This window comes from Macrotis lagotis, chromosome 1, assembly GCF_037893015.1.
Source record: "Macrotis lagotis isolate mMagLag1 chromosome 1, bilby.v1.9.chrom.fasta, whole genome shotgun sequence".
Classification (NCBI taxonomy): Eukaryota; Metazoa; Chordata; class Mammalia; order Peramelemorphia; family Peramelidae; genus Macrotis; species Macrotis lagotis.
The window spans coordinates 55,752,153-55,779,431 of record NC_133658.1 but is presented as its reverse complement, the minus strand read 5'-3'; the positions used below and the strand labels follow the sequence as shown (position 1 = coordinate 55,779,431).

The window sequence follows — 27,279 nt, the reverse complement described above, 5'->3', positions numbered from 1 at the left end:
ATCTCCCTTTGGACCCACATCCCAACTAGTAAAGGCCAGGGACGTGCTGAGATGCCAACAGGGGGGACAGGGAAGGGGAAGGGGAATGTAACTGCTGTGTTTATTGGGCGCCAGAAGAAAATACTGTAGTCAGATCCAATGCTTTGCCTTTGGCCCAAACTTGCTAGCTCATCATCTGTGAGGCTTTGAAACCTTTTGGACACAGTTTACAGGACACATCCTGTTCTGGTGAGATAAGGAAGAATCCCTAGTTTCTCACCAGTGAGCAATCCTTTGGGGAAACGAGCTGGCAGCAAGCTCATAGGAATGTGTGAGCAAGAAGCCAAAAACTGAAACAAGCTGCCAGGAGAGAAGTCTGAGGTAGGACCCACTTGGGCTCCATCTGCTCCCCAATGAACCTTGACACACTTCAGGTCTCAGCTTTTCCTTAGAGGGGTGGGGGGGAGGATGGAGAATAGTGTTCACCTGTGACCCTTTGGAGGGCTTGCCAATATAAGCGTTTAAACCAGAAGTTCTTAGGCTGGGGTCCCTGAATTTGTAGGGTGTATTTTTAAAAATATACTTAACATATATAACAAATATATTTTAATATAATTAAAAATATATTTAACAAATGATGGTATTTCAATGGAATTGCTTCCCTTTGCAAGCTTATATATGTATTATTTTATGTATCTAAAAATACAGTTCTGAGAAGGGGCCTATAGGGTTCATCAACCTGTCAAAGAGGTCCATGACAGAAAAGAGTTTAAGAATCCCTGGTTTCTTGACTATGAACAGTCTTTAACATCAGGATGATATGTTGGATTGAGCAATATGACTAGGTTAACCTGACTATTATAATATAAAATGTTCTGAGCTTGGAGTGAGGGGAGAATTCTTTCAGATCCTTTCTCCAGCATTTGGTACCTATGTATATGACCCTGAGCAAGTCACTTTACCATCATGAGATTCAGTTTCCTCACATGCAAAATATGACTCTCAATACTCTCTTTATGTGCCTAACCCTCAGGGATGCTGTGAGAAAGTTTAATTTATGTCATCTCAGGAAGAGTTTTTCGAGCCAAGTATTTTGTAATAATATATGGAATACCTGGGAAGGAGAATTTTACTTCATTTCGGAAGGTTTGATTTAGAGTGGTAAGGGGCTATAGAGAGCATTTTGTCCAACCCCCATTAAAATGCTGAGGTCATCAAAACCTTGGGGTCAAGTTCTATCTTGTTTATCTATGTTTGTCTGCCCAGGACTTGGATTGCCCGACACATAGAGCTTAATAAATTCTCAATTCATACATATATATATATATATATGTATATATATGTATATATATACATATATATGTATGTATGTATATATATGTAACAAATATATATATATATATATATATATATATATATCCATTACTTTCTTTTTCTTTCTTCCTTGCTTTCTTCCTTTCCTTCTTCCTTTCTGCTATTATAGGAAAATGAGCACCAGAGATTTTAAGTGACTTGTCCATTGTCAGGCACAATCAAAAAAAAAAAAAAATGGAAGACAGAGTCGGAATTCAAACTCGGGTACTCTGATTCCAAAACCCAAATTCAACATAATCTAACAAAAATTTGTTAAAGTCTACATTTATTGAGTACCAATTAGAGCCCCTGACTAATCTTTAATTAACTTGATAGAGAACTCCTATGTAAGAAATCTCCTTCTATCTATATAGGTCAGTTCCTTTTCTACAACTTATAGTCTTCATTTCTGAGTTGATAAGGTCACCCAGCCAGTATGGGTCAGAGGTGAAACTTGAACCCTTTGATGGTACTTCTCTATCCACTATATCATGCCACCTCTCTGAAAGCAAAAATCAAAAGACTGATAAATCCTGAAAAATCTTAAACTCTAATACAGGTATACAAGTACAGGACAAAATGGTGGCTAAGAGGCACTAGAGGGAAAAAGAAGTTTTTATGCAAGTTCTAAAAGGGAGATGAGGTAGAAATCAATTCTGGTTGAGGGAATCAGGGAAAACCAGGACTTGAAATGGATCATGATAGATGGGAAGGATTTCAGTTGACAGAGGAATGAGAGAGGGGATGTCAGACACTGGGAATAATATGAGGAAAGAAGAAAGGAAAGAGAAAAAAAGAAGAGAGGAAAAAGAATAGAGAAAAGAGGAGAGCATAGAGGAAAGAGGAGAAGAAAAAGGAGGGGAGAAACCAAAGAGGAGAAAAGGGGGGGGAGGAGAGGAAAGGGTATGTTATAAGAATGGGGAGTTATCCTGTTTGTCAAAAGCAGAAGCATAAAGTCAATAAACAATATTGTTATGATGATGAGCAGCTAAATGAACCACTAAGGGAAAAAAGATCACCTGAGGTAGAAGCTAAATAAGTGAATAGTTTCCTTTATTTCTCTCTTTCCTCTCCATCTGTTTGTTATTCACTCACCAATTTAGTATGAGAAGGGAATTTGCTTCCACTTATCAAGGCACTGTCAAATGCCTCTCTTAGAGATTCTGTGGGGTCTATGGGGTCTGTTTGGAAGTACTCCTTCAAAAGTCCCTTAAGTCCTGGTAATTGTCTTTGTGATTCTCCAATAAAATGTTCCAATGGAAATCAATATCTTCTGGATGAACGTGGAACAGTTTTGAAGAAGCAAAAAAAAGATGAGAGAGTCAAGAGAAGTTAGGTCTGCCTTTTAAAAAAATGTGCTGTGGAACAAGACTTTGAGGCAGCTCTATGGTTACTATAGTAATTTTGAATGTGTCCACTTACTACAGGAAAATTTAATGAGAGGAAAAGGGAATATCATCTCATCTTCCTTGAGTCATCCCAATTTGATTCTCAAAAGCCTTTTTTTAAATCCTAAGACTAATAAAGTTATTACTAATCATCTATTTAGGGGCCATAACTATTATATCAATTTGAATCATATTTATGACCCATTAGAAATTTATTTTAAGTGCCTCAAAAGACATGGGGACACCTTGTTTAAATAATATATGTGAGACATTTGTGCCCATTATACAATTCAATTTGATTCAATCTATTAAATATATACTATGTACAAGGCATAATACTTCATGCATCAATACACTGATAATACAAATAATACAATGCAAATAAATAGATACTAACAAAAAGACAGTCCTGCTTTCAAGGAGCTTATAATCTAATGGGGCAAGACAATACACAAAAAGAACCTGGAAAGGAGGTACAGGACACCTAGGCATGGGAGCATTATGTTCTGTGGAGTCCAAACCAAGCAGAACAACTAATGGAAGATGAAGAGTGAGTTGGAAAGTTCAGATCCCAACAGTCTACAAGGGAAAGTTAGTTTAGTGCTCTATCCTTCAATCAGAGGGGTGAGGATGAGCTGAGAAAGTATTTACTATTCAAAGTTAAATCCATCAGCATAATGAGATTTCAGTTAATAAGTTTATCCTCTCCAGGTATAAAAAGTATCATTTTATCCTTAGAATTGAGATGAGACGGCTTACAGTATTGTAGTTCAACTTTTGTTACTTACTGTTAAAATCATAATTATTCTATATTTGATGCGGAATCTTTGGTCAGAACAAATCTCCAAAATAGCATTGTTCCTATGTCAAAAATACAATATGAAGTACAAAATCTGTTGGATAGCATCAATTTCAGGATGCCTATATTGTTCTTTCCCCCTTTAAATTTGGAAACATGAGAAGCAAGAAAACACTAGTTTTGGAGTCAGAAGACCTCAATTCAAATCAGTTAAAGTCTCTTTCACTTACCTCTGTGCAAATCACTTAATCCTTCTCAGCTTCAATTTCATCTGCAAAATGGGTATAAAATTAGTACCTATTTCCCAGATTTGTTATGATAATATGAGATAATATTTAGAAAGTGCTTTGCAAAACTTAAAGGACTATATAAATGCTAGCAAAGAGGAGGGAAATGATGATGATAATGATGATGATGATTGATGAAGATGAAGATGATGATGATGGTGGTGGTGGTGATGGTGGTGGTGGTGTGGTGGTCACAAGCAACATCAAGCAACTCATCCTCCTCTAAAGTATTTTTAAGTTACAGAATTATCAAACTTATAGAACTAGAATAACCTGGTGAGATCATCTAATTTAACAACTCCCATTTAAAGAGATGGACTCGGAGGCCCTGACAAAGGAGATGGCTTGCCTGTTTCATACAGTTTATATCAAAATCCATATGAGACTAGAACTCAGAGCTTCTCAACTCACTGTTTCCTTCTTTTCTAAAACATTAAGATATTAATTAAATGTTATGTGAACTCCTTTCACATTATAAAAGATCTACACCAAGAATTTAAACAAGAAAAAAAATTGCTCTCCTTCCTACTTAACTGACCCAAGAGGAGGCATTTTTTAAAAATTCTTCCACCCAATCCTAAATTTACAGGCAAGGCTCTAGTGAAAGTGGCAACTCATACATATCCTAGGATCTGAAGACAACCTAACATCATCATGCTGTAAGCAAAAGGAAAAGAAAATGTGGACAGTTTTATCTAACACTCTTCCCCTAACATCTTCAAAAGTTAAGTCATCATTGTTTAGGGGCAGGGTTATACTGGTAAATATCCAACAACCAGTTCTCTGAGGGGGGGGGGCAATTTTTGCATTGCCAAATTGTAAGTTTAATCTATATCACTAATATTTCTCCATCATTTTTTAAATTCTAAGCAATCAATAAAACAACAAATCAAAACCCAATTCCTGAGATGTAAATGTTCACTCTTAAATTTTAACCATCAGCATTCAGAAGCCTCTCCATCCAACTCCAACCAACAGGCAACTAGGTTCTAGAAGGTATGACAATTGAGAACCAATTAGAACAGGATCCTCAACTTGAGAAAGAATATCAGCCAAATTAAGGATGCAAAGGTTCATCGCCAGAGGGCTAGGACCCAGGGAATGATTTGTTTTGTGGCCATAGTCACTCCCAAAACCAGCTGTGTGATAGCTCATATACTCAGACAATAATGAATTACGACTATTACATTTATTTTTTGGTTTAGATCTGTGATTTCACTGGCAAAGGAACTCCAAGTAAGAGATCCCCCCCCCCATCCAAATTGCCAACTCTTTTGCAATCACAGTCTTAGAGGATCCCAGGCTTAGAACAGTGCCAGGGACATAGTAAGCCCTTCATAATTGACTGTCTGACCAGAAGGGCAATTAAGAGCTGAAGTTATTTATTAGCATCATGACATCCCAGCATGTTTCAGAGGCAGTATTTGCACCAAGCTTTTCCTGATTCTGAGGCTCACTATTAAATCACCAAAAGTATGGTCTGAAAATATCAAGCTTATAAGCCCATAGAGCAACCATTAATCTTATCACTATGGTCCTTCCCTATCAAGGACCCTATCAAGGGTCCAAAAAGGACAGTAGAAGAGGATCTTCCTCAGAAACTGGGACATCTTAAAGGCAGAGCAGTCAATTTCTGAAGACAATCACAGATCTGTCAAATTTCAGAGACTTGTGGGGGCATAAGGGGGAGGCAGGGAAGGAGAGAAGGGAAGGGAAGTAAAAAGAAAGAGAAAGAGGGGAAGAAAGAGGATTGTAAGCCAGATAAGGGGAGACTGAGTAAGAGATAGAGGAAGGGAGGGAGAAAAAGAGAGAGAAGAGAAAATTATGGGAGACAGAGAGAGAGAGAGAGAGAGAGAGAGAGAGAGAGAGAGAACGAACAAATTATTTTAAGCATCTTGGGAGAAATCATTTCAAGAATACTAGAGAATTTTTCTCCCAAAGGAAAAAGACAGATTTTCATTCATTATCCTTCCCAGATTGGAGGCTTTTAAATGATGAATTACAAGAATATTTAAGAAGTACTTAGTTATTTTATTTCATTTCATATCAATCACAAGCAAACCTAAAAGATTTATTGTCTCATTTTTAAAAGAAAAGAACAATTGCAAACTCCAAATTTGATGGCGATATGACCTTGAGTAAGTCATTCTTTTAAATTATCAGTTAAATTTATACAATTTAGAGATGAAAGGGATCTTTTTGAATACTAACCCAACTCTCTTATTGTATTGATAAGAAAATTGTGGAGAAAATCCCACGCTAGCAAAAAAAAATGGGTTTGGGAATGGAAGAAGTAAGAGAAAATTTAAAATCCAGATCTTGCAATGCCATACACTGGCTCTCTACAGTAAACCCCATTGTTTACATAGAACATCACTGGTCTAAGTGATCTGAGAAGTCCTTTCAACTCTTAATATTAAATGTTTATAGGACTCACTAGTGGTAAGGGAAAAAATTACCAAAATCAGATCATTAATCATAAAATAACCTTCTTCAATGGAGGAGAATTATAAGGACTTCTTATTAAGAAATTCAGCATTTTTCTAATACTCTCAGGCTTAATTTTCTATATTTCTTTTACCACTCATTCTGTGAGTCTGTTCAGTGAAGTTTAATCCTGAGTTTTGTTCCATGAGCACGCATCATTTCTGTGTTGACCATAGCCGCCACTGACAAAAGGAATCTGAGCCTTAGGGCCCCTGAGGATAGTTGAGGTAGTGCTTTACCCTGAATCCTTCTCCTTGGTCCTGAAAACATTCCCTTTTATGAACAATAGGAAGGGAGTTCCATAGAACCAAAAAATCCACCTTGGAATATTATGAGATCAAAGGACTGAGAGATCAAATTGACCATGGAGATCATGGTGCCCCAAATGAGAAAAGTGAATCCAAGGGAGGCTGAGCAAACCAAGTAAATGTGATCTCCACTAACCTTGGGCAACTCTATGCTAACATCCATTTTATCTATTTGGACAATGAGCAGGAAAAAAACTTCATGATACAAAACTGTCCCAAGGTTACAATTATTAGATATATAGCAATTATTAGATGCTACTATGTCTCAGACACTGTGCTAAGTGATAGGGAATACAAAAAAAGGTTAAAAAAAACAGTCCCTTCTCTCAAGCAGCTCAGAGTCTAATGGAAGTCATAAGTTGCAAATCAGAAAATCTGGTTTCAAATCTCAACTTTGCCATTTGCTTCTTGGGTGAGGCACCTAGGTCGAACAATAAATAAAGGGACTAGAATCAAGGGGATGCATCTTCTTGAGTTCAAATGCAATCTCAGACATTAACTAACTGTGTGACCCCGGGCAGGTCACTTAATCCTGTTTCCTTTCAGTATCCTTATCTGTAAAATGAGCTGGGAAGGCAATGACAAACCACTCAGGTATTTTTGCCAAGAGCACCCCAGATGAGGAAGGCATGACTGGAAACTAACTGCACTGAAATGAGCATAGGAAAATGATCTATATTTTCTATACCTCAGACTTCCAACTTCTCTGACTCAGGATTCAGAAACAAATAATCAAATAAATATATATTATAAGGAGGAAAGTCTTACATAATTAAGCCTAGCTTTTAATATGATAGAACTAAATGAATTAAGCAACAATAAAGGAACTCTGAAAGTTTTTGATCAATATGATTTAGCTGGATAAATATTTTGTTTCCTTTCTATTTTGTTGCTGTTCCATGTTTTGATGTGTGTGTGTGTGTGTGTGTGTGTGATAAAGGGAGCACAGACTAATTTATCCTTTCTAACCATCACCACCCATGCTGAACACTGACTGAGAACAGAGCAGCCATACAGGTAGTAAGTGGCAACAGTGATTGGAACCTTAATTCTGTAACTCTTAACTTTAAAGAAATTTGATCAAAATAGACAACACAAAAGAATGATCCCCATGGTAGACATTCTAAGATGGGGTCTATGTAGCCACCTCCACTGAAGTTTTTCTCTGAGTAGACTCCTGATATGGAGGGGACCCTGGTTCTAGGCCCACCAGCTCTAGTATAAGCTATCAGAGCCAAAACTAGGAATTACTTTGCCCAAGGAAAATTCAGTTCAGACAGGAGAGGGATATAAAGGGTAATTCGCCCTTATTGGATAGTTGGAGTCTGGTCTATTTGTATCTTAGTATAATTGGTCATCTCTCTTGACTCTTCAAATCTCAGGAAGAGTCATAAGAGGTGAGATACTAAAAAGGCAGGTCCTATATGAGAAGCACCCATGATGATAGGACCATCAGTTTAGTGGTCTATTATGAGCAAGTCCTTTGAATGGCTTAATACCAATTAAGTAGAAGAATGCCTTAAGGAGAAAGAGGTCTCCCACTAACCACAATCAACACCACAGCAATTCTCATCACTATCCTGAGATAAAGTTCAGGTCACCCAGCCCTAGTTATAGCTCTGGATTTTACCAAGCCATAAAGTCTTCAAGTATAGATCTGATGTCTGAGGAAGAGGTAAGTTCATGGAAGTTGAGGCAAGTCAGCAAGTATTTTTTAAGCATCTACTATGTATCAGTGAATTAAGCATGGATTTGGGAATACCAAAAATAAGGAAAAACAAAAACAATCTCTGCCTTCCATATGCTAACAGTCTAGTAGAGGAGACAATGTTAAACAGCTATATATTAAGAAGACACATGCACGATACATTGGAGATAATCTCAGAGGGGAAAAGATACCAAGGTCAAGGAGGACTTATAGAAGGTAGGTTATTAACTGAGACTGGGGGGGGGGGGCAAGGAAACCAGGAAGAAGAAAAAGTGAGTATTTCAGGCTTGTTGAGACAGGAAAAATGCTCTGAGCTGGGAGGAGAGTGTTATGTGCAAAAAATAAGGGAATCAGAATCATTGAATCACAAATCTGATAGAAAGAAATAAAGTGGGGATATCTAGATGATGCAGTGGATAGAGCACTGACCCTAGATTCAGGAGGACCTGAGTTCAATTACATACTCAGACACATAACACCTACCAGCTGTGTGACCCTTGGCATGTCATTTAAGCCTGATTGCCTTGGGGGGGATGTAAGACTCAAAATATAGGAGTCATATTATGAAGAACTTCAAAAGTCATGAAGAAAAAGATCATAGAACTTCCAAGAACAGAATCAAGATTGCAGAGTAGAGAATGCTAAACTCTCCCAACATTTTCCTACAAACAACTTTAAAATAATGCCTTGAATAGAATTCTGGAGTGACAGAGACAACAAAAGTTCAGAGTGGGATATTATTTCAACCCAAGAAAACCTAGGAGATCAGAGAAAAAGATCTATGACACAGGGGAGAGTACAACCTGGAACCTACATGGATGAAACACCAGTGGTGGGACTCAGTAGTGGTGCAGAAGCAATAGCAACTTTGGGAGTTCTCAAGTCAGAACTGGTAAGGGGGCCTGATAATTGGTCAGAAAAGAGATTAGATGATGTTCCTGTGGTAGTATTGGACACAGAACCAGCTACTGTTAGTAACTGCAAAACCTATACCCACAGAGTTCAAGGACAGAGAGGAGTATTAAAAGTCAATATGGAGTGGAAGACCTGAAGGACAATATCACTTCTGATCTCAAAGGATCAGGGCCCCTGAAAAACAGTAATATTTCTGATCCCAAGGAAGGATAGATCCTGAGAAGTATCAATTGTAATTTCAAAAGATCAGCATCAGTAAGGACCAAAATAAAGACCAAGAGAGTGACTACACCTCTCCCCAGATGATATCACATTGGAAACACCAAAAACAACTTTAGCTCTAAAAACAGCAGTTTGAAAAAGTCTGAATCTTGAGACAAAGCCTCTCCACACACACCAGAAATTATAATATAAAGGTACAATTCAAGAAACAGGGTGGGAAAATGAGAAACAATAACAAAAAAGAACCAAACTACAAAAAAAAAAGTATGGTAACAGAAATGATCAAAACCAAATGCAAAGAATACAATGAAGTCAAAAAAGGAAAGATCTCAAAGAAAAATGTGAATTGGACACAGGCCTACCAAGAATTCCTGGAAGAGCTAAAAAAATTACTTTCAAAAATCAAATGAGAGTGGTAGAGGGAATGATTCGTAAAGAAATGAAGGCAAAGGAAGAAAATTACGAAAAGTTTGGTAAAAGAGGCACAAAAAAATGCTGAAGAAAATAACATCCTAAAGATTTGGTCAGATGGAAAAAAAAATTATAAAAGCTCATGGAAGAACTTAATTCCTTAAAAATTAAGTGGTAAAGTGGAAGCTAAAGACTCCATCAGACATCAAGAAACACTCAAAGTCAAAAGAATGAAAAATAGGAAAAAATGTGAAATATTTCATTGGAAAAACAACTGTATTAGAAAATAGCTAGAAGAAAGATAATTTAAGAATTATTGGATTGCCTGAAAACCAGGATCAAAGAAAGAGCCTAGATATTGTGTTTCAAGAAATTATCAGGGAAAAAAATGTCCCATTATCCTAGAATCAGAGGATAAAATAGAAATTGAAAGAATACATCAATCACCACCTAAAAGAGATCCCAAAATGAAAACTCCAGGAATATTATAGTCAAATTCCAGAGGTTCAGTTCAAGGAAAAAATATTGTAAGCATCCAGAAAGAAACAATTCAGATATCACAGAGTCACAGTTAGGAAAACACAATATTTAGCAGCTTCTACATTAAAGGATTGGAGGGTTTGTAATATGATATTCCAGAGTTCAAGGCCAGGATTACAACCAAGAATCCCCTACCCAGTAAAACTAAGTATAATCCTTGGGCTGGGAAACAGAAGAATGAGCATTTTATGAAATTGAATACTCACAGGAATTGCTCATTTAAAAAAAAAGATCAAAGCTGAATAGAAACTTTGTCTTTCAAATATAAAACTCAAGAGAAGCAAAAAGGTAAACATGAAAGAGCTATCATAATGGACTCATTAAGGTTAAATTGTTGACTTTTCTACATAAGATGATGATGTATGTATCATCTAAGAACTTTATTATTAGAAAGAATGTGGGGAGATGAGTCAATTATGTTGGGATGATGTAAAAATAGACAATAAAGGGATGTCTTAAGACAAAGGAAAGGGGAAAAGAAGGGGGGAAGAGGTATGTAGGTAAGATTTTTTACAGTGGTAAAGAAAATAAGAGTGAGGGGAATATGCTTGAATCTCATTTGCATCTAAATTGGTTTTTAAAAGTAAAATTAAATACATACATATATATATATAAACTCAATTGATAATAGAAATCTATTTTACTCAATTACGAAGTGCGAATGTAAGAAAATAAGATAAAATGAGAAAGGGTCATGATAAAAAGGAGGACAGATAAAAGAAGGAAGTGATCATAAGCCAAACAGACTAGAGGAAGAACAGGATATTTTTTTAAAATGGAAAGAGAAGATAATCAAGAAAGAAAGATAATCAAGAAAGAAAGATAATCAAAAGAAAATAGAATGAAGTGAAATGCAATTAGTAATCATAAAATACATATATATATATATATATATATATATATATATATATAATGATATGAGCTCACCCATAAACGGAAACAAATAGCAGAATAGATTAAAAGTCAGAATCCAACAAAATGTCATGTACAAGAAATATACTTGAAACAGAAAGACACCCACAGAGTTGAAATAAGGGGATGGGGCAGAATCTATCATGCTTTAGTTCAAGGGTAACAATCATGACCTCAACCAAAGAAGAAACAAAAATATACCTAATCAAATGGAATAAAAAGAGAAACTGCATTTTGCTAAACAGAACCACAAAGAAGTAATATCAATACTAAAATATATGTACCAAGTGATATAGCATCCCAATTCCTAAAGGAAAAGTTAAATGAATCTCAAGAAGAAATAAATAATAAAACTACACTAGTAGGAGACTGCAATTATCCTCTTCATAATAATAAATCTAAGCATAAAATAAATATGAAAAAAGTCAATGAAATAAATAAAATCTTAGAAAAAAGTTAGATATGATAGACCTCTGGAGAAAACTAAATGGGAGTAGAAAGTAGACTATTTTCTCAGTTGTACATGGTACCTTCACAAAAAACTGACAATGTTTCAGAACTTGAAAACCTCACAACAAATTCAGGAAAGTAAAAATATTAGCTGCACTTTTGTCAGACCATAAGGCAACAAAAATGCATTTAATAGGGAAACATGAAAGAATAGACTAAAGTTCAAATTAATTTAATCCTTAAGAAAGAATGTGTCAAATAATAGATCTTAAAAACAATAATTTCATTAAAGAGAATGACAATGTGACTCATCCAAAATTTGTGGGATGCAGCCAAAGCAAAACTTAGGAGAAAATTTATATTTCTAAATGCATATATCAATAAAAGAGAGGAAAAAGTATGTCAATAATTTGAGCATGGAACTAAAAATAGAAAAAGAACAAATCTTAAATCCCCAAATAAACTCCAAAATGGAAATCCTGAAAAATCCAAGGATAAATTAATAAAATTAAGACTAAAATTACCATTGAACTAATTAATAAAAACAGATGCTAGTTTTATGAAAAAATAAAGCATTAGCTTGATTTTAAAAAATTAAAGAAGAAAAAGAAATAACTAATATATCAGAAAATAAATATATCACTAGTGAAGACAAATTTAAAACAATTATTAGAAGATATTTTATCCAATTATATACCAATAAAATTGGAAGTCAAAGTGAAATAGATGAATATTTACAAAATTTAAACTGTTTATATTAACAGAAAAGAGAATAGAATCTTTTAATAATCCTAGTTAAGAAAGAAGAATTTAAGCAAACCACAAATAAAGTCTGTGAGAAAAAATCCACAAGACCAGATGTATTCACAAGTGAATTCTACCAAACATTTAAGGAACAATTAATTCGAATATTAAAAGCTTAAGCTATTTGAAAAAACAGGTAAAGAAAGAATCCTAATTCCTTTCATGATGCAAATATGGTTTTGATACCTAAACCAGGGACAACAGAAATAGCATTAGAAAACTGTAGACCAATTTCTTCTATATATCAACATTATAATTTTTTAAAAAATAAAATACTAGCAAGAAGCTTACAGCAATATATCACAAAGATCACACACTTTGGTCAGAAAGAATTTATTTATACTAGCAAAGCAAATTGGGTTCGAGATTAGGAAAACTATCAACATGACTGACCATGTCAATAACAAAAACAAAAATCATATGATCATATCAAAAAATAAATAAAAAGTCTTTGACAAAAATATAACACTCATTTCTATTAAAAATACCAGGAAAAGGGGCAGCTAGGTGGTGCAGCAGTCCCGGAGTCAGAAGGATATGAGTTCAAATGTGGCCTCAGACACTTAATAATTAGCTAGCTGTGTGACCTTGGGTATGTCACTTAACCCTGTTACCTTGCAAAAACCAAAAAAGAATAATAATTTAAAAACAGTGAGAGGAAGAGAAACTCTAGAAAACATGGGAATTAATGGAGCCTTTCTTAAAGGATAAATAGCATCTAAGAGAGGCCAAAAGCAAGCATTATTTGTAATGTGAATAAAACTGAAACCTTCCCAATAAGATCAGGAGTGAAGCAAGGATGTCCATTATCACCACTATTATTCAATAGTGTACTAGACATAATAACTAAAGCATTAAGACAAGAAAAATAAATTGAAGGAATAAAAATAGGCAATGAGAAAACTAAACTATCATTCTTTAAGTATATGATATACTTAAAGGATACTAGAAAATCCACTAAAAAGTCAACTGAAACAATTAGTGACTTTGGCAAAGTTGTAGGATATAAAATAAACCCACATGGATTATGAGCATTTCTATTTACAACTAACAAAATCTAAAAGGATAAAATAGAGAGAAATTCCATATAAAATAACTGCAGATAATATAAAATACCTGGAAATAGACCTCCAGGACAGACCCAGGGATTTTATAAACACAATTACAAAACATTTTTCACACAAAGATGGATCTAAATAATTGGGGAAATATTAATAAAAATCTCAATTCTCAGTTAATTTATTTATCAGTGCCATACCAATCAAAGTACCAAAGAATTATTTTATAGAGCTAGAAAAAACAATATCAAAATTCATCTGGAAGAACGAAATGTCAAGAATTTCAAGGGAATCAATGAAAATAAACGTTAAGGAAAGTGGTCTAGCAGCTCCAAATTTCATACTTTATTTCCAAGCAGTAACCAGCAAAGCAATCCTGGACTGGCTGAGAAGTAGAGTGGTGGAGACTGGAATAGATCTCGAGCACAACAGAGTAGTAAAGGACCATGCTAAGCTCATCTTTGATAAACTCCAAAATCCAAGCTCTGGGAACATGACCTTAACATTTTGAGAAAAAATTTCTGGGAAAATGGCAAAAATTAAGCATAGTCCAGCATCTCATCCTACATATTAAGGTAAGGCCAAAATGAATATGTGATTTAGACAATGCCTCAAGGACCCATCATGAAAAATGCTATCCATCTTCAGAAAGAGAAAACTCTGATGCAGATTGAAGTATACTTTTTTAAACTTTATTTTTATTCCCTTATTTTGTTTATGCTTTCTTTTGCAACATGGCTAATGTAGACACAGGTTTTGCATGATTTCACATGTGATCAAAATCACATTGCTTGCCTTCTAAAGGAAGAGGAAGGCTGGTAGGAAGGGAGAGAAATGGAACTCAAATTTTTTTTAAAAAATGATTGTTTAAAAAAAGTTTACATGTAATTGGAAAATAATGAAATAAATAAAAAATATATTTTTAAAAGCTTACCCCCGAAAAGTTGACACTCCCCCAGGGGATGAATTTTTTTGGTCACTATAATTTGAAACTTTAAGGTTTGGAGAAGTTGTAACCCAAGTTAGTACCAGCACCAATGAAACTGTAGATCTTTGGAAGCACTGGAAGCTATCCTGAGCCAAAGGCAGACAGCCAATCTAGTGGGAGCTAGAAGAATAATATTAGTGCCTTGAATTTATCCAGATCTTTTTTTTAAATCCATTTACATCTATCATCTCATTTTATCCTCATTCTTAAAACTAGTGAGATGGGGATAAAGTGAAGATATTATTATCCCCATCTTACAGAAGAAGTAACTAGAAACCAAGAGGTTAAGTGATTTAACAGAGATCACCCAGTTCGAGGCCAAAGCTTAGAATAGAACCCAGAGCCCCCTAGACCTTCTACTATAACACATTAGAATAATTACTTGATCAACATTGCTAGACTGATATGTCCCTTGGGAAGGCAACAAATTTGGATACTGATGGGATGGGACATAATAGTAATAACTCTAACTTTTATAGAAATCCCTTTCCTATCCATTATTAAGTTTGATTTACCAGTTTCAATTGGCAGGATATTTTTATTTTGCAGATGAAGAAACTGAGTCCCAGAGAATTGGAATGCTTTTCTCAAGATAACACAAAAATTAGTTGGAAAGCTAGGAATAGAATCCAAGTCTCTCTCAGTCCTGGGCTCTTTCCACAACACCACAGCTGCATATTCCCACTGCACCAGTTACTAGTATTATTTTATGCCTTAAAAGGAGAACACAATATTTTTAGAGGATTCAAATATCCATATATAAATAAATCTATCTAATTAGACGGATCTTATCGGCAATGCTATCTTTAGCAAAATTTTAAAATGAATAGCAGCAACACTTCACTTTGAAGTGTTCTTTTCTCCTTCCAGAGTTTTTTTAAGATGAAGATAGAACGTGACCTTCCATTCAAAGTGGTGAGAAGAGTCACAGGTACTGTTCGTGGAAGTGCCTGTGTGGATGAGTATATGGAAATAAGGTAGAAGGTAGAATGGCATGGACCTAAAGGCAGGAAAATTATATTCTCTTCCCATCTTTGGCACTACCTAGCTGTATGATCTTAGGCAAGTCCCATCTGCTTTGTGAGACTGAATTTAATTTTAATTTTATCAGTAAAATTAATAATTCACATAAATGGCATCTCAATTATATTATCTCATGTTTTCCATGTGTTTTCCAAAATCCTTAAACTAAAAATATTAAGCCATATGTAATCTCAACAGGGCAAGAGACCATTTCTTCCTAATTCCTCTCTCAGTATCATTTAAATTAACTTTCAAGTTCACACTGGCATATCAGACTACTGGATCATATTGGATTTAAACCATTACCACCAACACCACCTCAACCTTTTCCGGAAGATCTATTGTCTATTCCTATTTCCTATGACAGAATTATAGATTTAGGGCTAGAAAGCATAATTCTCTGTTTTAGAGATGAGAGAGGCTCAGTAAAGACAAGTGGTTTGCCCAGGATGGCACAACTGGTAAATAATATCTGAGGCAAGATTGAAATCCAAGTTTTATTGAAGCTGAGAGCAATGTGCTATTGACTAGGACAAATTAATTGCACAATTGATTTTTAGTATTCAAATATATGGCAAGATTTATCTTTACTTGCGGCGGCTAGTTGGTGCAGTGGATAGAGCACCATCCCTGGAGTCAGGAGTACCTGAGTTCAAATGCAGCCTCAGACACTTAATAATTACCTAATTGTGTGGCCTTGGGCAAGCCACTTAACCCCACTTGCCTTACAAAAAAAAAAACCTAAAACAAAAGATTTATCTTTTCTTTAATTTCATAAGAAAAAAGGAAAAAATAACTTTACTTGATAATTTCATTACTTACTTTAAAAAAATAGCAAGTTACAAATAATAGATTTTTAGTTTCATATGCAATAATCTTTTTTATTGTATTATGCTATGGAAAACTTATTTTATTCCATGAATTAAAAATAAAATAAAAAATAAAAATTTAATTTAATTTTTTAATTAAAAACTATAATAAAATTTCACACCATGAACTGCAGTTATGTCCCAGTCCTGCCTCTGAACTGAATGTGTTGGTATTCCAGGCAACTTTTAAGTCTGTAAGTTGTAGAGAAGGTACCAAGCTGCATTAGAAGGGAGAGCTTTCTCATCAGTAATGTTTTTTGGCACCGAATTGATAGATACAGACCCACCGCCTTATCTTCCCTTCACCCCCCCCCAAAAAAAAATTTTATACATACATACGCACGTGTAAAATGTAAACTATTGAAATCCTTTTGCATATGACTTGTTTTCCATGAATTAGTTATCTCTCCCAGTTTTGATGAGCTATGCATGCCTGGAATTCTCTCCCTCCTCTCTACTTCCTAACTTCCTATAGACCCTAGTTAAAATTGCAGCTTCTACAGGTAAACTTTTTTGATCCCTTTTAGTGCTGGTGCCTTCTCTCTGTTGATTACTTCCAATTTATCCAGTTTATTGCTTGTTTCTTCATAATTGTTTATATATTATCTTCCCCCATTAGATTGAGAGCCTACTGAGAACAAGGACTGGACTTTACCCTTTTTTGTTCTCCATTTGTTTCACAGGATCTGGAGTACAGCAAATGCTAAATAAATGCTTGCTGATTTGACTTGATACAAAAAAATGTTAAACTGGAAGGATGCCTAGGACACTTCATTGAAGTCCTGTTTTGAAACTGAGTACCAGTCATGAAATGACTCTTTGGATCTGCCTATCAACCAGATAGCTTCATGAAGCCTCATGAGAGCAATATCATCTTTCCTCTAACTTATCATCTTATCATAAACAAAATTGACCTAGATAAAAAGTCTTTACTATGTAAGCTACACCTATATTGTTCCCCAATCAACCAGCCTGGTAACTCTGATTCTCTTATTGTATATCAATTCCATTTCCTCTCGATCATCCTTCTCCTCGATGTCATCCTTTATGTACTTGAGTCTACTCTTGGCTTATTCAGAAAGACCACATCTCTGGTGTGAGAGCCTTTTCAGGGCTGCTCATCCACTTTGGGTGTTCACCTGATTCACCCAACTTTCACCTGTGACTCCAAAGAGCTAAAGCATGCACAACAGCCACACTGTAGTAGACTGTCTCAACAGAAATGTTAAACCAGATTGAGGATAACTGACAGACCCCAAAGCTGCCATGAGTTAGAGGGATGCCCACCCCAAGCATGTGAAGACATTCCTTGGTGGAATTGGCAGATGGGAACAATTTATTTCAACAATCATTACAGGGACTGAAGCAGGCAATTAAATGCTTAGAACTTAGATATCAAAGACAGCAAGGTCATTCATTGCATCCCAAGCCACTGCCAGTCATGGACTTCAATGTCTCAGAAAAGGAGTGAGACTAATGTCTTTATGCAACTGACTCACTTAAATTTAATTTCACATACAAGTAAAGACATCATTCATGATGTCATTGGTCCTCTTCAAAAAGGAATGACAAACAGAAACATCCATCCCCCGTGTACTTCTCCATAACAATTTGGAAAAGTCATACATTTAATTATTCTGAGACTAGAATTATATGACTCACAGTTCTACTGAATCACTCCAAATATGACAATGTTTTGGGGTTTTGGGGGGGTTTCAAGGCAATGGGGTTAAGTGACTTGCCCAAAGTCACACAGCTAGGTAATTATTAAGTGTCTGAGGCCAGATTTGGACTCAGGTCTTCCTGACTCCAGGGCCAGTGCTCTACCTGCTAAGCCACCTAAAAAAGTGGGTCTTTGTTTCTAGGAGAAGTTTGAAGTTACTAAGTATAAATTCCCCCCAAAAAAACAAAAACAGAACATGTTATCCTCTTCCTCTTAAATTATGGGAGCATCTCCATGTCCATTCAGTATTTCTTGTATAGTTAAAGAAAAGCATAGAGATAGATGAAAATATAGATATGAATTATTCATCCAAATCATATATCGTAGTGTGGACAATAGGCATCCATCATGTACTTATTTTTTTTTCTGCGTGACTAGTTTGGTAAAACCCTGAGGTATTCTGAATCTGATTTAGAAAACTCTGCAAGGTTCCAGGGCCTAATTGAATTAATATAATGTGATCTGCAAAATAGAAGCATAAAGAAAATCTCACTTTCTGAAGTAGAGACTTACATTTTTTGTGATGAACTGCTATGATAGTTTCCTGGTCAAACCTATGAAAATCTTCTCAAAATAATGTTTTAAAATGTAAGTATGTCTGTCTGCATGCATATACCTATATACATATATATATATATTTATATATATATTATATATAAAGAGAGAGATACATAGAGAGATAGAAAAATAGATAGATAGATAGATAGATAGATAGATAGATAGATAGATAGATAGATAGATAGAGGTATAGGTATAGAGATTGAGATAGACATAGACATATACATAGAGACAGACATAGAGATAGACATGGAGATGGAGATGGAGATGGAGATGGAGATGGATAATATGTATATATGCAATTCCAGAGGAAACTAAAGATTAGTGAAAAGAAAAGTGTAATGCTTTTTGTATCCAAGCTCAAGGAGCCCCCAAAATTTATGCAGGGACCATGGTGACCATGTACCTCAGGTTAAGATCCTCTGCTCTATTGAGTAAGCTTTTTCTACATGAATCTATGCTGAACAGCATTGCTAATTGTAGCAAACACCTTTCATAAGTATTGGATTCCATGTTTCATGACAACATAAATAATCATAAAGTCATTGAACAAAGTTATCTTTTTTACATCAAGAAATCTTAAATATTTTTCATGTATGCATGAAAGATACCTAATTGATGATAAACCACTATTTTGCTCTTTTTATAACTCTGATGCTCTTATTATTTATTGACTACAGATCCTTTATGCTTTTTTATTTTGAAATATATATATATGTACATACACACACATATAGATAGATAGATAGATAGACATATATATATATATATTTCAGTCAACTGTTCAATTCTAATGATCTGACTGATAAAGAAAATCATTTGGGAAAGTCTACCTGTTCTCTTTCTCCTATCTTCATCATTCATATTTGTATTGATTATTCTCCTCCACCATTCACCATCTCTGCTCCTACTAGAGTGCAGTTAGATGCTATTGGGTATGGAATTGTTTTGACTTTGTCATAACCATTTGTTGCTCTCTAGTATCACTGGGGTCTCACAGAAATCCTTCTATTCTTTATTGATTGACTTCATAACTTCCACTCCACCCAAGTAGCCATTCCAAACCTCCCTTCCTCAAGCCTTGTACATCACTCTCCCTCTTAGAAGAGACCTTGCCTTCTACTCTAAAGGGAAAAAAAGGAAGGTCATCTATTGTAAGATCCCTTCTCCTCCCTACCCTGTACTTCAAGACTCTTTTACCGTTTAATCAATTCTTTTTTTGTGTGTCTCTTCAAAAGAATATGAGATCCTTGAGAAGAAGACCTTTCTCTTTTATGCCTTTGTATTTCCAGGACCTTGCACATAGTAGGTGCTTAATAAATAATGATTAAATTAAGTTGAAATGAATTCACAGTCTTCCTGTTTGAGTAAACAGGAAAATGAGAGACAGCCAATTATTTCTCAAATTTGATCATCCTTCTCCTGCCTCATGTTTTTGCCTGGATCATTGCCCCATCCCTGGAATGCATTCCCCCATAAAATAATAACAGTGATGATGATGATAATAATAATATTTATATAGTATGTACCATATATAAGACATTACAAATATTATCTCAACAACCCTGTGAGATAGGTGTTGGTATCCCATTTTGTAGATGAGAAAACTGATCCTCAAAGAAAATAAATGATTTGCTGCGAATTAGCATGAGTAAAGCATCTGTGGCAGGATTCATGCCCTGGTCTACAGATCCAGTATTCTAGCCAATATACTATTTTAGACTAGATAAATGTTAAAGTCCTTCTTCTGCCTCTGACATTGTCTATAAATCAGATTATCCAGAATGGGAGTTGAAGCAGTCTCTTCCACCAAAAAGGTATTGGTCCCAGGTTCATGGAGACACGTCCAGTGACCTTGAAGAAGCAATGCTGGCAAATGATTGAAGGAATGCAAATCTGCTGGTGTAGTTACTAGAAAGATATGCAATAGACAGAGTACTAGGTCTGAAGTCAGGAAGATCTGGATTCAAATCTAGCCTCAGACACTAATTAGCTATATCATCCTGTGCAAATCACTTAAGCTCTTTCTGCCTCAGTTTCCTCATCTGTAAAATGGGGGGGGGTAATAATAACTAATTCCCAGGGTTGTAAAATGGATTAAATGAGATATTTATAAAACATATACATTTATAAAGCACAGAAACTATAGTAGGCATTTAATAAATGTTTATTTTCCTTCTTCCCTTCATTCAGATGTTAGATGAAGATCCATTTGCTAACATGTCTTTTGCTCTAAAATTCTTTTTTTTTAGATTTTGCAAGGCAATGGGGTTAAGTGGCTTGCCCAAGGCCACACAGCTAGGTAATTATTAATTGTCTGAGGTCGGATTTGAACCCAGGTAATACTGATTCCAAGGCCAGTGCTCTATCCACTGTGCCACCTAGCCACCCCTACTCTAAAATACTTAAAACTTGCTTAATGGATTACTTGCAATAAAATTTCTCAGCATCAGCTTGAGAAGGCCCTGTGTAAGTCTCTGAATCCTTGTTTATTTATTTACTCCTTCTTGGTATTTCACCCACACACATCTTGAAGTCCTTCAGTAACCCTCAAATTAAATTCCCTGTAAAATATATTCAAAATTTATGAGAATTTTATCTTGGCAATAGAAATGTCACCGTCATAGTGAGCCTATTCCTCTACAAATTAGGTCTTTCCCTGGTTCAGAGCATAGTATTTTGTGTTATATTTGTCTTCTAAAGGTTTTTGTAGGATTTTTTTTTAAAAACCTAAAACAAAACATGAAGCAAACTCTCTGATCTTATTCAGCTGTCCAAGGGAAAATCAAATCCCCATTCCTCCCTCACATTGCCCAAACAGGGCTGTCTCCAAAAACAGAAAGTGAAAAGTTTACAAATAGAAATAGCCCACCATCGCTCAAACTCGGTAATGCGTACAATTAAACAGGTCTCATGGCATGACACTAACCCCTGTGTTATTTCTGTAAACTCCCTTTGCGAAGGTCTTATCCATTATACTTTTTCCCCCAGGAAAAACCTGATCTAGGGTGACAATTTTCCCATCAGTTGAGGCCATGGCTGCTGCCCATACAAATGGATTTGAAAATTTAAAATGGCGATTTAAGTTAAATCACCCATCTAAATTACTACCATTCAACATTAAAACCTACATGGAGATGCTTGCTTCCTTTCTCATTTTATTTTAGACTCACGTCAGAAAACATTTGTTGCCACATGGTCTACTTAGGATGTCGCAGATAGAATCACAAAGAACACCAGACACCAGAGAGTCAGCAACAAGCCTGGGAATGGAGTCCAAGCTGATGATGTGACCTTGCTTCTCTGGGCCTCAGTTTCTTCATCTTTCAAAGGAATGATCTCAATGTTTCCTTTTGGTTCTAAACAGTCTGTGATTCTTTGAACTCTATAAGGTAAGAAGAAGGTTGACTAGAACACAAATGTAAGTCTATGTGGAAATTAATAGTTTTCAAAATTTAATTTAAATGGGCATCACTTGGCACCTCTTCTTAGAATTAACTTATCCTTTGAAATGTTCAATTACATTTTCCTGCATGGGTCTGGATGGGTCCTGTGCCAAGAAAACTGCTTACATTGAGTGTGTGCACGCGTACAAATGTGTTAAATAGTTCACTCTGTTCTTCTAAGGAAACAACTACTTTGTAAAATGCTGCCAAGAGGATTGGACTTCTTAATGTCACAAACAATTTATGTGAAACGAGTTGGTCATAATAAAAATTATGTCTGCTCATCCCTTTGTCCATAACTTAGGGTCATTAAGTCAATTCAATCAACAAACATTTATTAACTAAAGTGAATTTTTAAGGGTTTTTCTTTCCAATTCAGCTACCATTCCATGATTAATATTCCTCACTTTCTCAATGTTGTATGTCCACAAAAGACAAAATCAGGACGGCAGAAGAGAGTTCATTTGAAACAGCTTCCCCTGTCCTTCTCTCCCCAACCAATTTGGGCTCAAATTTATACATTAATAAACTATGAGTAATTATATCAATGTGCATTTGTAAACTCAACATTTCTTTAGTAATTCAGCTTGCAAGAACAATAAAGTGTTGAATCCCTACTGGTATAATGATTTACTTATTTAAAATGCCTTACAATAGTACTTTTTAATTGGATAAATTTCTTTCCTCTCATTTACCATCCTGGTAGTAAGGCCCCTGCCCCCTTTCCAACACTCCTCCTTACATGCCCACACTCACATTTTTCACCTCCCTTTTTTAGACCCTTAGAAGCAAACCTTCAATACCTTTTTACACTGAACTAACTCTATTACCAATGACAATTAATTCAAAATTTTTGAATTTAAATTTTGATGTGGGTAGACTGCAGGTTTTGCTCTGATTTTTATCCATATCATTTTTACTTTAAGAATATTCACATTTAGTGTTCTATTTAAATGAAAGTATTCAGTACCTATAATTTTTTCAAAATATTAATATTTTATTATAAAGACTTTCAGACATGTTTAATATACTAATTCTTTTAGACAAATATTGAGCATTAGATTGGGAGAACATTGTTAACTACTAACTATAGACAAATCATTTTCCTTCTCTGGGCTATGGTTTCTTCCTCTATAAAAACAAAAATGCTACCTCCAAGGTCCCTTCCAACCCTAGCGTTCTATGACTCTTTAGTCATGTAAATAAAATAGTTATCTTTTAAGTACTTTCTTCTTTTTAGCATAGACTAAACTAGGAAAATTTGGTGACAAAAAAGGAAATGGTTATTCAGATCAATAATTCCTTTTAACAAGTGCTAGTATTAGGAAATGTAAGTCACCATTTTTATCTATGCCCAGTTATATCCAGGAACATAGCTTAAATATAAATATAATATATTTATATTACAAATGTGTATATATATATACATATATCAATATAATAAAGATATATCTAAATTCATTTACACAAATTGTTATTATATCTCAACTGTTCTTATTTTCTTATGTGTTCTTTATTCTACTATTTTTCAGGCAGGCAAATTTTGCATTAATTAGTATATTTGATTTTCATTTTATATAAATTAGATTGTTAATCTGTAAGTCTCATGACACTAAGGAAACTTTTTCTTAATTATATGAAGGCACATCGTTAACATCGTTTTGTTAAACAAAAAAATTAACAGAAATGCCAATTGCTTTTAAAATGAGCAGGCAATTGCTAAAATATTAAGATAACTAGACCATTGCTTCAACCTTTATCTTGAAAATTCTTTTGAAATAGTTAACATTTATTTGAAATCATAGATACACCGAACTGTTCGTGTCATTCAATGCTGTTTATTTTGCAAATGAGAAAATGAAGGTGCAAGAGGGAAGGTAATCTACCCATACCCACAAAGTTACTAAATCTCATAGGATTTCAAGCTGAAAGAAACTTTAGATAAATATCTATTTCAAACCCCTTTCCTTTAGTTAGGAGAAAAGTAAGACTTAGAGAAATATGGTTACTTGCCCAATTATACATACAAGTAGCAAAGCTGGGATTTGAACCAAGGTCCTCTGATCCCAAATCCTAAGTTTTGCATTTTTTGTTTTGTTGTTATTGTTGTTATTTTGTTTTGTTTGTATTTTTTCCATCACATAAAACCATATGATCTCAACCCAAAGTTTTGCCTCAGTGGTCAATCCATTTTAAAAGAAAGCTCAAAATTCTATAGATATTCATAATAATGTATTCTGACAGTCTTGCATGAAAGGTGTCATTCAGTGGTGGTAAGTATTTAAATCAAGTATTATAACAGAGCTAGAGAAAGTCCAAAAGAGAAGATGAAGCCCTGAATTCATCCCAGCCAAGACTGATAGTCATTTTCACCACCATGTCTCTAGATGTAGCAATGCCATCTAATGGACACTGCAGGGACCTTTCAGCTAATAAAGAAGGCTTTGCAGGATAAGAATCACTACCCAAATCAGAAAACTTGGGCAAAGATTTACAAGGCAATAGTTACAGGGGCAACCTCAACAAGCAACCTAACAGAAGAGAAGGACGGGTAGGCAATTTGTTGTCAAGCTTCTGCTTTATCTCTCTCTATGACATCCCTGCTTGGAAATTAGCTAGGGTATGTCTCTTTACCCCTCTGCGAATTCCCCCAAACGCAATGGTAGAGAAGAGAGAGACAGAGATAGACAAAGACAGAAAGAATGAGAGAGAGGAGAGAGACAAAGAAAGAGATAAAGAGACAGAAAGAAACAGAGACAGAGAAGAGACACGGAGACAGAGAGTCAGAGAGAGAAAAGAGAGAGCAAGTAGGAGAGAGAGAGAGAGAGAATGAGAATCTGCTAGTGTCACTTTATATTTGTAAAATTTTAAAAGCTGCAATAATTCTTAATTTTTTTTTCACCATTGAGTCCAGGTCTACTTTATTCCAGATACTTACACACAGTCATTAATTGTGGAACACACTGAGAGGACACCCCCATACATTGCTCTTTATCATGCTTCAATTCTTTCAAGCTTCATACAAGGTTACAGGAACATATAAACACAACAGCTAAGTTTTTTTGTATTTGATCTTTTTAGACAGTTAAAGCAAAACAACTTTCTAATGCCTGTGTGATTTTTTTCCTTTATAAATATGGGATCATATTTCTATATTATCTGTCCACTATTAATTTCTGAATCAAATTCTTGTCTGGAGAACGCTATTCTCTAACCTCTTCTATTAGCTTTGCCTTTTAATTACAGTTTTCATTGCTTCTTCTGGGTAATAAAAGTCACTATATTCTTTTCACTAAAAGATATTGTTTGACAAATTCTTGTACATGTTGGAATTATTTGAGGCAGGGAGAAAAGACATAAATTCTGGCATAGCAATAAATAAAGGATTTCTTCAGAATTTTCGAATGTTTTCCATTATGTTCAGCAAGGAAAAATGGGTTACTAAAAAATATAAAGAAGTCTACAAATTTTTGCAGCCCTTCTGATTACTTTTGCAAATGATTTAGTCAAATATTCCCCTAGTATCTCCCCACAAGGGAAAATATCCTTGTCCCAGAAGCCTTTGGTTATTATGTAGCAGTTATTCATTACTACATTTTAATTTGGGGAAGGGAACGTCTTATAAAAGTATTTGAGTTTTGTAATTTAATTTCTAGACCACAGTAGTTTGCTAATATTTGATTATCAAGAAAACAAACACATTTAAAAAAAAAAGAAAAAACTCTTTTAGGAGATAAATATAGTAGCGGAACTCACACTACCTTTAAATCAAAGAGAATTCTTTTATCTATTTTTTTATCTTTCCAAATCTTAAAATGAAAATATGTAATTACAATATAGGAAACCATTTTTTCATTCTGTACTCCTCTGTCCTATACTTTCATATGTCGTTCAGGCTCTCCGACTGTTTGTGTGTTTATTTGATTTTCATTTGAGAAATCTTCAAAAGACTGTTTTATTCAAAGTCTAGAACAAGGAGGGAGAGAGAGAGAGAGAGAGAGAGAGAGAGAGAGAGAGAGAGAGAGAGAGAGAGAGAGAGAGAGAGAGAGAAAGAGAGAGAGATCACATTGGATTATGCTGCAGGCAGATCTGTGTCTCCATGGAAAGAAAGGAGGAAGAGCAAAAGAGAGGAAGCCAGTCGGGGAGAGAGGAAAGCAAGTTGTGTACTCACAATTTGCTGATGAACCCGGGCTTCTGCTGCCTCTCTTTCTCAGTCCCCATTCCAAAAGGAAATACAGTTCTTTTGCAGAATCCGACATGAACCTCCAGGAAGTTGGCAAAGTCACTAACTAAACAATCAATAGAGGAAATACAACGAATTAAAATATATAACTCATTTTGCCAGGACTAAGACAAAAAGAAGTAAACTAACCAAGATTAGGACAAGAAGAAAGGGAGGAGAAAAAAAAAAAAATATATATATATATATATATGTATATATATACATTTAATCTTTCCGGTGACCAGAGATAATGGTATGCATTAAAATAAATCCCAACTTGGGATAATGGACATTGGTCGCCTGCCTCCACATTACAAAAAGTCACCAGGCCAAATGTCTACACGTTCGGCTCTCTGAAAAGTCAGCCTAAAGCAAGTCATATTAAAGAGCTAATACATCCTGCTGCAGGCTGGAAATTAATTGGTTTTCCAATGAAACTACACTCTAAAAAACTTCACTCTCTCTAAACAAATGCTTCCCCGGACAGGAAATGTTAGCTGTGTTAAGTATTTGATTTGTATTTTCTCTAAAACCTATTTGACTCAGGAAAGTTTTATATTTAATGATTAGTTGTGAAATACAGATGGATCCTGCTTCCAAAGAGCCTGGTTAATAATGCAAGCTACTGGTTGGCTGCCTTTGCTCAATTCAGATTTTATTCATTGCCTCAGTGAGATTAAGTTATATTTTAGACAAGACTTCAGTTTTCCAAATGTCTCTCAAAAGATCGAATGCCATGATGTATTTGTCCTGCTAATCTTATCTTAAGAGAAATACTTTTCTTTCTATGATTGTGGTAGTAAGTGATTTTTGATTTGGAAGGTTCCCC

At 35.0% G+C, this 27,279-nt stretch overlaps 1 long non-coding RNA gene across 1 annotated transcript in view; it reads right to left on the bottom strand.

Moving 5' to 3' along the window:
* The window catches only part of LOC141513384 (uncharacterized), a 98,607-nt gene extending 72,122 nt beyond the window's left edge, over window positions 1-26,485 (bottom strand). Inside the window, exon 1 of the long non-coding RNA XR_012475784.1 lies at window positions 26,400-26,485. This is a non-coding gene — a long non-coding RNA (uncharacterized LOC141513384). The remainder of the gene's footprint in view (window positions 1-26,399) is intronic.
* Window positions 26,486-27,279: the final 794 nt, after the last annotated feature.